The following is a 12,655-nucleotide window of genomic DNA, read 5'->3' on the forward strand; positions in this document are numbered from 1 at the left end:
ACGAGGAGATTTGTAGCTTGACCGAGAAGATGATTCTGTTATTATATGCTTTGATTTAACCGAAGAGGCATTTAATGCCTTATTGGTGTGTTTGGGAGGATATGATATACCGGTGTGTTTGGGAGGCTATATTATACTGGTGTGTTATGGAGGATTTATATTATTCCGGGTGTGATTGGGTCGGATATTTTGGTGTGTTTGGGTAGAATCCGCGTATCTATCAGAGTTTGAGCCTTGTTAATAGGGTAAATAGTTGAAATAAAAATTTGAAAATAAGATTGATTGATTTGGCACTATTGAAAAGTACGAGAAAGAATGTATGAATTAAATTATGAATTGAATTAGTATGTGAAAAAAAAATGAAATATGAATTTAAGATTTATGAAGTGATATATAATTATGTATAATTAGTTTAAATGATTTATAAAGCTTATAGTTGATGTTGTAATTTATTAATGTATAATTAGTTTGGTTTATAGTAGTACGGTTGTTTCCGTGCGCAGGTCATTAGAGTTCAAGATCCAGTTCAGCATCTAGAAAGATCTCGACTCCAACAAGAAAATTTTGGTGATGTGTTTCTTCTTTTTATTTAATTGGTATGTACTAGGTGGTTGTACATGAGTCATATATATATATATATATAGGTTAAATGATCTTGTTGTAATTAGATAGTTATGAAATTTTGGATGATAAGTAAGTTTAAAGTTATAAAGTAGTAAATCGGTATTAAATTTTGAAATGAAATGAAAGATATGAATTAGTTCCTTATATGTTAACACTTTAAAATCTAAGTAATAAATCAATGGATCAAGCATGATCTAGTAGTGTTTAAGATGTAAAATTCTTTGGTTGAAACATTGGTATTAGTTTGTTTTTGGTTTGAATTTGCAGGGGGTTTTAGGTAAAAATAAGCAGAAATACTGTGGAAATTTTTGTAAAAAAAATTTATGAAAAATTTTCCGGAATACTCGAACAAGTCCCCTTCTACTTTTAATACTTCGAGAGTCCAATATAGGGACTTAATTATTAAATTATACTATGAATGTTATATTAATTGTGAATTATTCATAAGTTGTCTGATATGTCCGGTAATGCCTCATAACCCTGTTCCAGCGATGGTTTAGGGTTAAGGGGTGTTACAAGACTTATCATGTTTCAACCTTTCTTTCTCTTGCACACAATGAGAAATGAACTCATTTAGAGTCCATTTCTCCTTTTGACAGTTGTAACTAATTTTAAATTGGTTAAACTATGCAGGAAGTAATAACAAAACCATAAGAACAAACAATTCCTCAAAAAGCTCAATCTAATGTGTTTTAAGTCTTGAAGCAACATGAAATATCTCCATAATGTACTCCCTTACATTTCCTTAACCCTTATACTTCACAGATATCAAAGAAGTCAAAAGTAATGTCATCTTAACCTTATCATTTTTGAAAAAATGTTTCTCAATTTCATCAATGAAACCCTTAGCCTGGGTAATCTCTTCAGATTATATGTCCCTAAAGGCTTCTGGAATGCTTTGCTCATGATCATTAGACTCATGCGGTTTGAATGATCCCACCTCTCAAAATCCCTTTTAGCATTAAGGGTGCTTGCCCTAGTGAGAGGTATAGGTAGTTCTTCCCTTAGTGCAAGGTTTATGTCCATACAGCCAAACAATATAAGTAAGTGTCTTTTTCATTCCTTAAAATTAGTCCCATTAAGCATCGATATAAAATTTATATTAGCAGTTGTTGTGGTAGCAGAAGATGAACTAACTAAATATAGAACAAAATTCATAAAAACAAGCTCACATGAATATTCATAAGTAAACAATAACTTTAAAATAGTGGCTAATCCCTTCTCAATATACCAAACACAACATTAATATCAAGTATTTGGATAGTAATATTAACAGTAAGTGATACTTTTTTTGTAGCAATCAAACATTGACAATAAATTATGTCAAATAATGAATCAATCTTTGGACTAACTTATTACTCACATAAAGTACCTTATAATTGTCGGTTAATAAATGCGTGAATCACAAAAACATATAATCATATTGATATTTTAAATAAATTAATCTAAACAAAAGTGGTCACTTTGGTGACATTTTGTTTCAACTAATCTATTTAAAATATTAGACATCCTTAATTAAATCTTAAAGCCAAAATCTGAATTTATTTGGTTCAAAATATTTCAAATTTAAACCAAAATAATTTGAATAAAGGTAAATCTCATCTCAAGATATTGAACACTCCATTAATATTTCTTCTTTGGACAAAAATATTAATTTGTAAGTGATATCTTATTGTAGTAATCAAAGATTGACAATAAACACATGTCGAACAATAAATCTTCCTTGGGGTTGATTTATTGCTTACATGTAAAACTGAATAATCGTCCTATGTTTTTTACCACAATTGCATACGTAATTTTGTTAAATATCAACCTTCTTTTGGGTCGATCAATATTAACATAGCTTAAGCTATATACACATAACCTTTTATATTTTAAAACAAAATAATTTCAATAACAGATGTCACTTTGGAAACTTATTATTTCAGTTAAGTTATTTTAAAAAATATATAAACGTACCAATATTCAAATTTAAAATGTTCTTAACAATCAAAGGTCACAACTAAAATTTTTAATTGCACTACAATTTCCTAGATAACCTAAAATAAGTTTGTCTAAATAACGTAATAAAAATTGAAAACTTTAATTTTTGATTGATTTTTTTACACCATATATGTCAAAATCAAACAAAAATAATGTAGTGATTTAAGGCCAAATAATTAACAAGCACATGTATTCATAATTTTGGCATTGACAAAACACTAAAGCAATTCACTCATATACGTGTATTCAAAATCAAATAGAAAAACTTACCTTACTTATACACTAAAAAATAATAGTCCTAAGATGACACTTTTGGGCTGACACTTTTCTAAGTGTTAGGATAGACTTGCCGATATACGCTTTGGCCAACTCTTTGTATAAAGGCTGGGATATGCATACGTAAGGCAACACTTAAATAAGAGTCGGCTTTGTCCAACACTATGCCGACACTTTTAGGCCAACATTTTCCTTAGTGTTGGGATAGACTTGCTGACATACGCTTTGGCCAACTCGTTGTATAAGGATTGGGATATACATGCCTAAGGCAACGCTTAAATAAGAGTCAGCTTATCCAATACTATGCTGACACTTATGGGCCAGCACAAAAATATTATCCAGCTTAGGATGTAACTTATAGTTTTGATACTAAAATATTAAATATATATTTCAGGGTTTTCTTTATACCTTGCACTACTTACATATGGATTCCACAAATATGTCAAAGGATCAAGACCATTGGAGGTTGCTAAAGAGAAGAAATTTATATAAAGCTTTGTATAGTTAGGATTTTGTATATAAACTCATAATTGCATTATTTAGTGGTAAATTTGTATTAATATGATCAATTTATGTTAATTAATTATTTAATTAATATTGTCTCAAACTTGTCCAAACCCAACACATACAAAGTTGCTCATATTTTGCCAAAATAGGCTCTTCAAAAATTGGGAAAAAAAGTCGTAAAAAATATGAGACTTGAGCCAACTATGTAAGGTGTTGACATAGACAAGGTCTATCCCAACCTATTTAAGTTTGCCTTAGACAAGGTCTGTCCCAACCTTTTTAGGGGTTCCTTAGACAGCTCTATCCCAACCTTTTTTAAAAGCCTTAGACAAGGTCTATCCCAACATTTTTAAGGTTGTCTTAGACGGGTATATCCCAACGTTTTTAAGGTTGCCTTAGAAGGGTCTATCCTAACCTTTTTTAAACGTCGTCTTTGACTAGGTCTTTTCCAACCCTTCAATAAAGGTTAGCTTATGTTGACTTATGCCAACACTTTTTCAAAAGTGCTGCGGCACCTATGCCAATTTTATTAAAAGCGACATTTTTGGAAGCGTCGCGACACCTATGGCAACCTTTTTTGCGTCGTCTTAAGTTAAAAAAAATGTCGCAATAGGCCTAATTTGTTGTAGCGATACCGTGTAAATCTAAAATTGTATTATACGATTAAATAGAGATTCACATGAATACTTGAAAAATATTTTCAAGCCAATTAATCTAAAAAATAAAATCATAATATTTGACATATCCCACAATTCATACAATAAACTATATCACAATAATTTAACCAAATATTTTGAACCATAAGATGCCAAAACCTGATATTATAGAACCAAACTTAAAACCAAATTCTTTAAGCTCATATAATGATCAACATCAATTTGCATAAAAACAATGCCCATCAAACTAATTCAACCAAAGTTTGTAACTGTACCATTAAAATCAATCTCAATTCATTCAAAATAAACCATGCATTATTCCCTTAAATTCATTTATATGTATAGGCATATGATAAAAATATTAGCAACTTACTTTGCATCTACATATAACTCCAAAAATGTTGAAAGATAAAAGCCATAAAAAATAACTATAAATCCTCAAGATTTAATGTGTATGATCGAAAACACCGAATCTAAATATCAAATTCATAAAATTTGAAAAATGAATGAACCCAAAAATAGTAGAGAATCAATTCACTCTGAATGATTCAACATGACAAGGCTCAGATACCACTTGTTATAATCGTAAAATAATATCTGATATAAAACTTAACAAACCATAATCCAAGATCTGTCGTGTCAAATCATTAAGAATAAATCTAAATGAGCAAGCGTACCTGAATCAATGGATTTCTTGAAATCTCCTAATCTTATGATTTTGATCTTCTAAATTAGTACACAAGTAATTTTGAGAAAGTGATTCTTTTTTCTAAAGATGAGATATTAGAAAAGTTACGTATGTGTAACTTGGTAAACATAACCCTAACATATAATTTTTGCAAATTAACCCTAATTTCTAATCAACCCATCATCAATTAGAATTTAATTACTAGAGTATTTAATAGCTAAAGCCTAATAAACCTTAACCAAATTAGATCACTTTTAATTTAGGTGAATATTTTATTATAGTAAATAATAACATGTAATTATCTTTATTATTTACGTGATAGTAAATAATAACATTGAAAACCTACATAAGTTAAAAGAGGTGTAGTAGCATGGTGTAAGGATGGTTGTCATTAATAGAGGCTAAGAAAGTTTTGGAACATTGTAACCTTGAGGGCTACCCAATAATTGGAAAAAGTGAGCGGAGAATAGGGCTACTTGGATAGAATTAGAGTGGGTAGTGAGACAATGAGTTTGGGATCTTTCATTAGGGGTAACACTATATATATATATATATTCACATATTTTGGTAAGCCAATGCACTGGGGAAGAAGTGAGAGACGATTTAGCTGACAAATCAACTAATGGGGTCAGTCATAAGGTGATAGTCATAGTATACAAGGAGATGAGGATGTTAGGAGAGGAGGTCAACAGAGGAGTTATCTGTAGGATGGGGAAATAAGGTTGAGACGATTGGAAGATATCATTGTTCGAGCAAAGGAAGAAAAGATGGCAGAAAAAGCTTTTGAGAGGTTGGGGATTGCCATCAAGGTGGAGACTTAAATTGAAATTTGAGTTTTGGGGTGATAAAATTCAAAGAAGTGAAGAAGCGACAAAAAGAATTGATGGGTCTGATGAAAGCCAAGAAGCCCAAATAGCTGGAGCCGGTATGGATGATAGGGCCTCACTCACTCAATGTATCAATTAGGGGAAGTGAAGGAGATTAGCGGAAGGACTGAGAATATAATTTGTGGAAAACTTCTGACTAGTAGACCACAACTGAATGTTAACCAATAATTCAAGTAATCTATATGTAATTATATTAAGATATTTGACAAGTTAGCCAAGATAATTGGCAAATGTCATCAAGGATCCAAATGTGTAAGTACCCTTTGTTCTTCTGCTACAGCTGGGAAATAAATGGAAGCAGGGGGCTTGCAGAAGATAAACACCCTGAGAATGGTGTATCAATGAAAGTTCAAATCATGTGTAATTCTAAATTTCTCGTGTATGCAAAGCTAAAAACATTTATTGCTTTGAATAACTAGTTACCTCTGCAGCGCCAAAGACCTTGGATTGTCAGCACCAGCTCCGAAAACTACCAGTAAAGATTTATTTGGGGTTGCAGATGTGTCATCACAGTCAATTATAATAAATATCGGCCAGAAAAGTAACTAAAACAAGTGCCATTTAAATCTCTGACTACCGGGAAGCTTAACATGATTCATTAACCAACTTAAAAGGTGTCTGATGGTTACAGTTTTACAGGGCTAAAACGTTGAGAGTAAAAACGTGGGGGAAAACATGCTAACATAAACGACAAGCTGCTTTTGTCTCATGGGTTTTGCAATGGTTTGGACTTGGATATGTTAGCCGGTGTTACAATCCACGCCAACTTGTTAGACACCTTATAAATTAACAGTGGGATGAAGGCTGATATTTCAAAACCAACTCCAAGAGTCTAGGATTAATGGCTCTAAGACCGGGGATGGGGTGGGGTTGAGGGGTTCAAAAATTGTGCGGTACACCAGTTGTTTGTCGCCAAACACCTACAAAAATACGTGACTAATTTGATGAGATCCTCCCCCCCTATATAGCCTTTTCATGTGGGTCTTGCCTTGCATTTAAACACTCCCTCCTATCATCATCTTTCCATCTCTCCTTGACATCACTTCTTTTTGTGTGTGTGTGTGTGTTTTTTTTTTTTTTTCAATCTCTCTCACAAAAACTGAAGAAGATAAACTCTCCCCTAAGCCTAAGCCTAAGCCTAAAGGCCCCATGTCTTGTTACCGCCTCTTCATCTTTATACTTCTCTTCCTCCTCTTGCTCCAACTGGCCCGGGGCTCAACTCCGCCACCACTACCACCATCTCCAAGAAACCACCCTCCTTGTGATTCTTTCTCTCGATCAGAGCAACGTTCTTTGTGCTTTCAGCTTCAAAGAATCCACAATTTCCACCCTTTCTTGCCATCATTGGCGCCACCGCCGCCGCCCTCCGAAGCCAACGAAATTGATCCAAGATACGGTGTGGAGAAAAGACTTGTTCCCTCGGGGCCCAACCCTCTGCACAACTGAATAACATCATCATGTCTCCCAATCACGTACCCACCATTTTGTCCATATTCCACACAAGACATGCATCTTTTTCTATCTATCTACCTGGTAACCCTATATTGTCTCCAAGATTTTGCTTTCCCCGCAATTCTTGTTACACCTTTCGTGCATGGGATTTACGCACAGCAGCTGCCCTTTTCCACTTTTTCTTTAATTCCCTTTATTGGACAAATGATGGGAAATGAAACCTTCAGCAGCAGTACCTCATAGTAGCTAGTAATTAAAACGTTAGCTAATTTCTTGTTTTTTGGTACTAATTTTTAAGTGTTTCTTTAGGGACGACGATTGTTATTTCCATACTTGTTTTTGGAGTTTGCAGGGAGCTTAAACAAGCAAGGAAATGGCGTACCGTCGCTATTCCTTTAATGGAGTTGGAAGCTCAAGAGAAACGCATGAGTTTCATTAATGGAGTTTGAATCTGTGAAGGGAGGAGATATAATACCCTTTTGTGGAGCCAACGTAGCTTTTGCAATAAATATGTTGATGTAATCATGTGTTGTTAACATCTATATTATATATATGATTTGTATTTTTCTTTGATACACTAGCCTTTATTATACTACTTAACCATTTTCTCAACTTCTTTTCTCTTTTAAGCATCTCTAATTTCTTATTCCATAATTACTTTTTATTTATTTCTTTTGCTACACCTTTTTATTTTGACCATCTTTCAGTCCTTATAATATTCATTTATTATAGCATAATTGCGAACATATTATTTTTTACATTACTATAAATCAAATAATAACACATTATTATTATTTTTTTTGAAAATAATTCACTTTTTTTCCAAATCACGTCATTATCTAATTTTATTAACCATAGAGCGTCTCCTTTTATGGTACCTAAGATATAAGCTTCACCTCACATTATTTGTTTGAGAGATTGCACTCTGATTTTAATAAATTAAATTTTAATTATAAAGTATAATAGTTAAAAGCTTTATTTTGAGTTAATGTGCAGTTTTTTTTTCAAATTTTGATATTGAATTTAATTTATACTTAAAATTTAGAATTTGTGATATACCATAATATATTTCTTGTAACACTATTAGAATGTAATAACATAACATTAATAATTAATAATACAACATCATATGACAATCAAAATTAAGAGATATGGTAAGTAATAATAAAATTTTTAAAAATATAAAATAAAATAAAATAATTACTAAAAAATCACATTCAAGCTTCTCTCAGTTTGGACATTCATGTTGTCATACGATGATATATTATTGACTACTAATGTCAGAAGTGATTTCAAAATTAGAAATCAATTAACGCTAAAAAAAATTTAACAGTCGTCGTGAATTTTGAGGTTAAATAATCCTAAAATTGTGCCGAAAAAGCAATAAAAATGTACAAAAAAAAGAAAAGTAGTTGAGGCTAATTGAGTGTTTATTAGGCCCTTAATTCAGGCCGATGAACCAGAATGTGACACGCGGAATCCTTTAAAGCTGCCAACTGCCAAGTTGTAAAGCATGTAAAAAGTGGGGCCTACATGCTTCACCCTAACCAATGAGAAAAATACAAAGTAATAATAATAATAATTATAATAACAACCACTTCCTAAGCTGACTTTCCGATTCATGAATATTAGTTATTAATTTTTGATTACTCAATTAAATATTTGGATAATAAAATATATTCCAAATCTTTGTATATTTAAAATTTAGTATTTTTATTTTTATTTTTAAATTTAAAATTTAAGTTTAATAGTTAAAATCATTAAAATTTTTATTTTTTGAAATAATTTTTTATTAAATTTATTGGTGTAACATTTTAAAGTTTTAAAAAATATTTACTTAGTTATGTAAAAAAGGATATTACAATAGACTTTAATTTAAACAAAGAATTTTAATAGTATTAATAACTCTTAAAAGTTACATTAGCATTTTAATCAAAACAAAGTATTTTAGCTAATAAGTGATATTGTAAAAATCAAGGTATCAAAGTGTGTCAAAAGTTGAAAGTATAAAGATTGACTCTTAAATTTAGATTTAACATAGGGATCAAAATTGAAATTTGACCATTATTATATAATCTAAAAATTTGAGTGCAACATAAGGACTAAAATTAAAATTTTATCATTTTTTATGAAATGAAAAAAAAGAAGAGGAAAATAGATGCTATTCCACCTGTCCATACATTATTATGTTTAAGGGTAAATTCCATAGCTAGTAACTTACTATTAATAAGTTTTTCTTGTCATCGCACTATGAAAATTTACAAAATGATCATTAAATTATTTAATTTTTTTGTCACCATCAATTAAATGGCTAATGCAAAGATGATATGATAGCTTTTAAAATCAACATAATACCAAATTTAACCCTCAACATTTACATATTTATTAATTTAATCTTACTTTTTTTAAATTTTAACCCTTGATGTTTACAAATGAGCTAATTTTATCCTATTTTTAAATGGAAATTAATTCAATATATTGCATAAATTAGAAATGGAAACAAATATCTAATTTTATAAAATTAAACTAGTGACGAGGCTATCTGAGTTTGCAAGAGACGGTAATAACAACAACAATAACAATAGTAAATCAACTAAATTAATGTCAATAGATTCAAGCATGAATCTTATAAAACCAGTGAAGAAAGTGAATCAATAAAAACCAAGTCATCTCAACTGTCAATTTTCAATCCAATGGTGGAGAATTGAAGTATCAAGAGAAAAGAACAAAAAAAATGTGAAAATTATGATTTTAGGTTTTTTAATGTTTCAATTTTTTTGTATATTTTCGATCAAGTTTAGCTTATAATTTTTTTAGCTCTTTAGGTAAAAGAGTTGCAAAGAAAAACAAAACTGCAAAAGGACAAAATTACACATTGAGTAAACATTGATGATTTTTTTAGAATTAAGACTAAATTGACACAAATTATAAATTTTGAGGGCTAAAGTTGTTATTATGCCAATTAAAAGCTGACATGTCATCTATTCATTAGCCACTTAACAACTAGTGACCAAAAAAGAAAAGAAATCAAATAATTGGATAATCGTTTTGCAACTTTTCATAGTTGAAGGACCAAAAAAGAAACTTACTAATAGTTAGGTGACTATTTGTGTAGTTTACTTTATGTTTAAATACATAAATATTTTTATTTTTATATTTACAATATTTTTATATAATATTTTTACTATTGTCTTAATGGGATGGGGTGAATTGATTGAATAAAAATCGCTCATTTGATAAGTTTGACAGTTGATATATTATATAAAATAAAGCAAATAGTTGTTACCCATTAAAAATGAAAATCAAGACTAATACTCTAAGGTTTGAATCAATTATAAATTTTTATTTTCATATTTTTTATTTTCTATTGATCCATGAATCGGATTAGATCAACAATTATTATTTTTTATATATAACATGTCAAAATTCAAGGTTGAGTACAATTTATTTTAAACAAAGTAGTTACCTTGGTCATGTTGTTGATGCGACCTTGTAGTGGGTGATAGACCTGCTAACAATGTGTAACAACCCATATCTGACCCGGTCATCAGATTCGAGTTATAAGACATCACATTCATTGTTGGAGTAACTACGATCGATTACAATTCAATTTAAAATCTAATACATACCTTTAACTTCAAAACATCATTACTATATGTTATACCATCATAACAAGTGTTATACGAGCTTACGAAAGCTCTTTAGATAACTTAGGGTTGAATAAGGACCAAATTATAAAATTTTCAAACTACCAGATTAACATTACGACTTCTGAGGTTCCAGGTTGCGACGTAACTCATGACTTGACCTCGTCGTGATGTTAAGAGCCCGACGTCGTGACATGACTATCTGTTTCCAAAAGGTCCAAAATGGTACCAATTTATAACATCTAAAAAAATAATTCAATACCTCAATTGCAACAATTTTAGCAAAGATATCATTCCAATATGGTCATTTCTAACCTTTAACATCTTATATACATTTACATTACATAAAATTCATCTTCTCAACCTTAATACATATGAAAATTTCCATATTTCTAACCATTTAACCATTTCAACTATTATGTCATTCTCATATGTGCATTAACAAGTTATAACTAAACTCAAACCACAATGCCAAATTGGATTTCAAAATGACCATTATGATACAAAACCGACTCCATATCCTTGGTACATTGTCGTATATCAAAATGAAAAAGGGACTATACAAATATTGTTAAGTCAAGAGCTACAGATTGGATGTTGAGTTACTTCTTAGGACTTCGAGATCCACTTACACTCGCGAACAGAATAAGCAAACCGTACACTTAGCAGTAAAGCTCAGTGTTACTTCCATGATTCAAGTCATATACACAAGATAATAACATGTTATTTACAATAAAGCATGCTAAGTTTCAAGCATTTCATTTCCACCACTTCATAACACATGAACCAATTCATTTGACTATCATCAACAACAATTTATAACACATATCATACCATTTAGTTAATCTATAATCTCATTTTCAATTCAAATATATTGATTCACCATATTTCCATATCGGCCCGTTGGGATCGTGTAACCGGTTCACATGGTCTTTCACAAGCTATCGATAATCACATATCCCATATATGCATTTGTAATACCATTTCGTGCTATCAAATCATTTCAAATAATCATTTAACCAACTAAAATTTTATAATTCCTATTAATATGACACAGACTCAAACGAATACACAGATTATCCAACCAACACACTAATCTGGCACCTAGTACCTTATCGAAACATCTGAAGTATGTAAATTGCATCGAGCGCTCATCTATATAACCAAAGTAAAAGGTGTGCCCCGCACTCATCAGAATGTCCAAAGTAAAATGTGTCCAACGCTCATCAATATCACCGAAGTAACTCATACACAACTTATCCTATGGCATGCCAACTATATTCGACTTTACCCAAACAGTTAATAGGGTACCAATGATCTAATTTCATTTTATAACCAATTCATATATCATAATCTCATTTTAAATTCATCTTCATTTCATATATGTCTAATATCACATAGTATGGTTCATACCATATGCATATCACGTATCATATATCAATTATATCATACTATTTTCTATTATATTCAATTCAGTCCCATTTCTCAATATTCAATATCATTTAATATGAATCAATTCATATGACAATATAAGCTTATCTCGATAGTAAATCATGTAATCAACATATATAGATATGCATATATATTCAATGATCTCGAATCATAAAAGTACAAACTGAATTTCTCTTGTTACTCGTCAACAACTCTCACTTTTCCTTTCTCTCATGATAGCCCGACGTTATCTTTAGCTACATTTGATAATTCGATAATAGAAACAACATCAGTTCACATCCAACTAACATTTAAATACAAATCCAAACATATTTTTCATTTTATTCAATTTAGTCTTTATACTCGGATATGCATATTTTTCGATATCTTGTATCGAATAAAAATCTGATTTCACATCTTTTCATAGGGAACCTATGCTTCCTATTCATAGCATAATTTCATGATAGATTTCCAATTTATTCAATTTAGCCCCTAATATTTCAA

The 12,655-nt window shown here is 30.5% G+C and overlaps 1 long non-coding RNA gene across 1 annotated transcript; it reads left to right on the forward strand.

The window, feature by feature from the left end:
- Window positions 1-6,583: 6,583 nt before the first annotated feature.
- Window positions 6,584-7,685, forward strand: LOC128290519 (uncharacterized). Its single transcript, XR_008280384.1, has 2 exons — window positions 6,584-7,333; window positions 7,426-7,685. It is a non-coding gene; the product is annotated as an uncharacterized LOC128290519 (long non-coding RNA).
- Window positions 7,686-12,655: the final 4,970 nt, after the last annotated feature.

The sequence above is a fragment of the Gossypium arboreum genome, chromosome 3 (genome assembly GCF_025698485.1).
Source record: "Gossypium arboreum isolate Shixiya-1 chromosome 3, ASM2569848v2, whole genome shotgun sequence".
Taxonomy (NCBI): Eukaryota; Viridiplantae; Streptophyta; class Magnoliopsida; order Malvales; family Malvaceae; genus Gossypium; species Gossypium arboreum.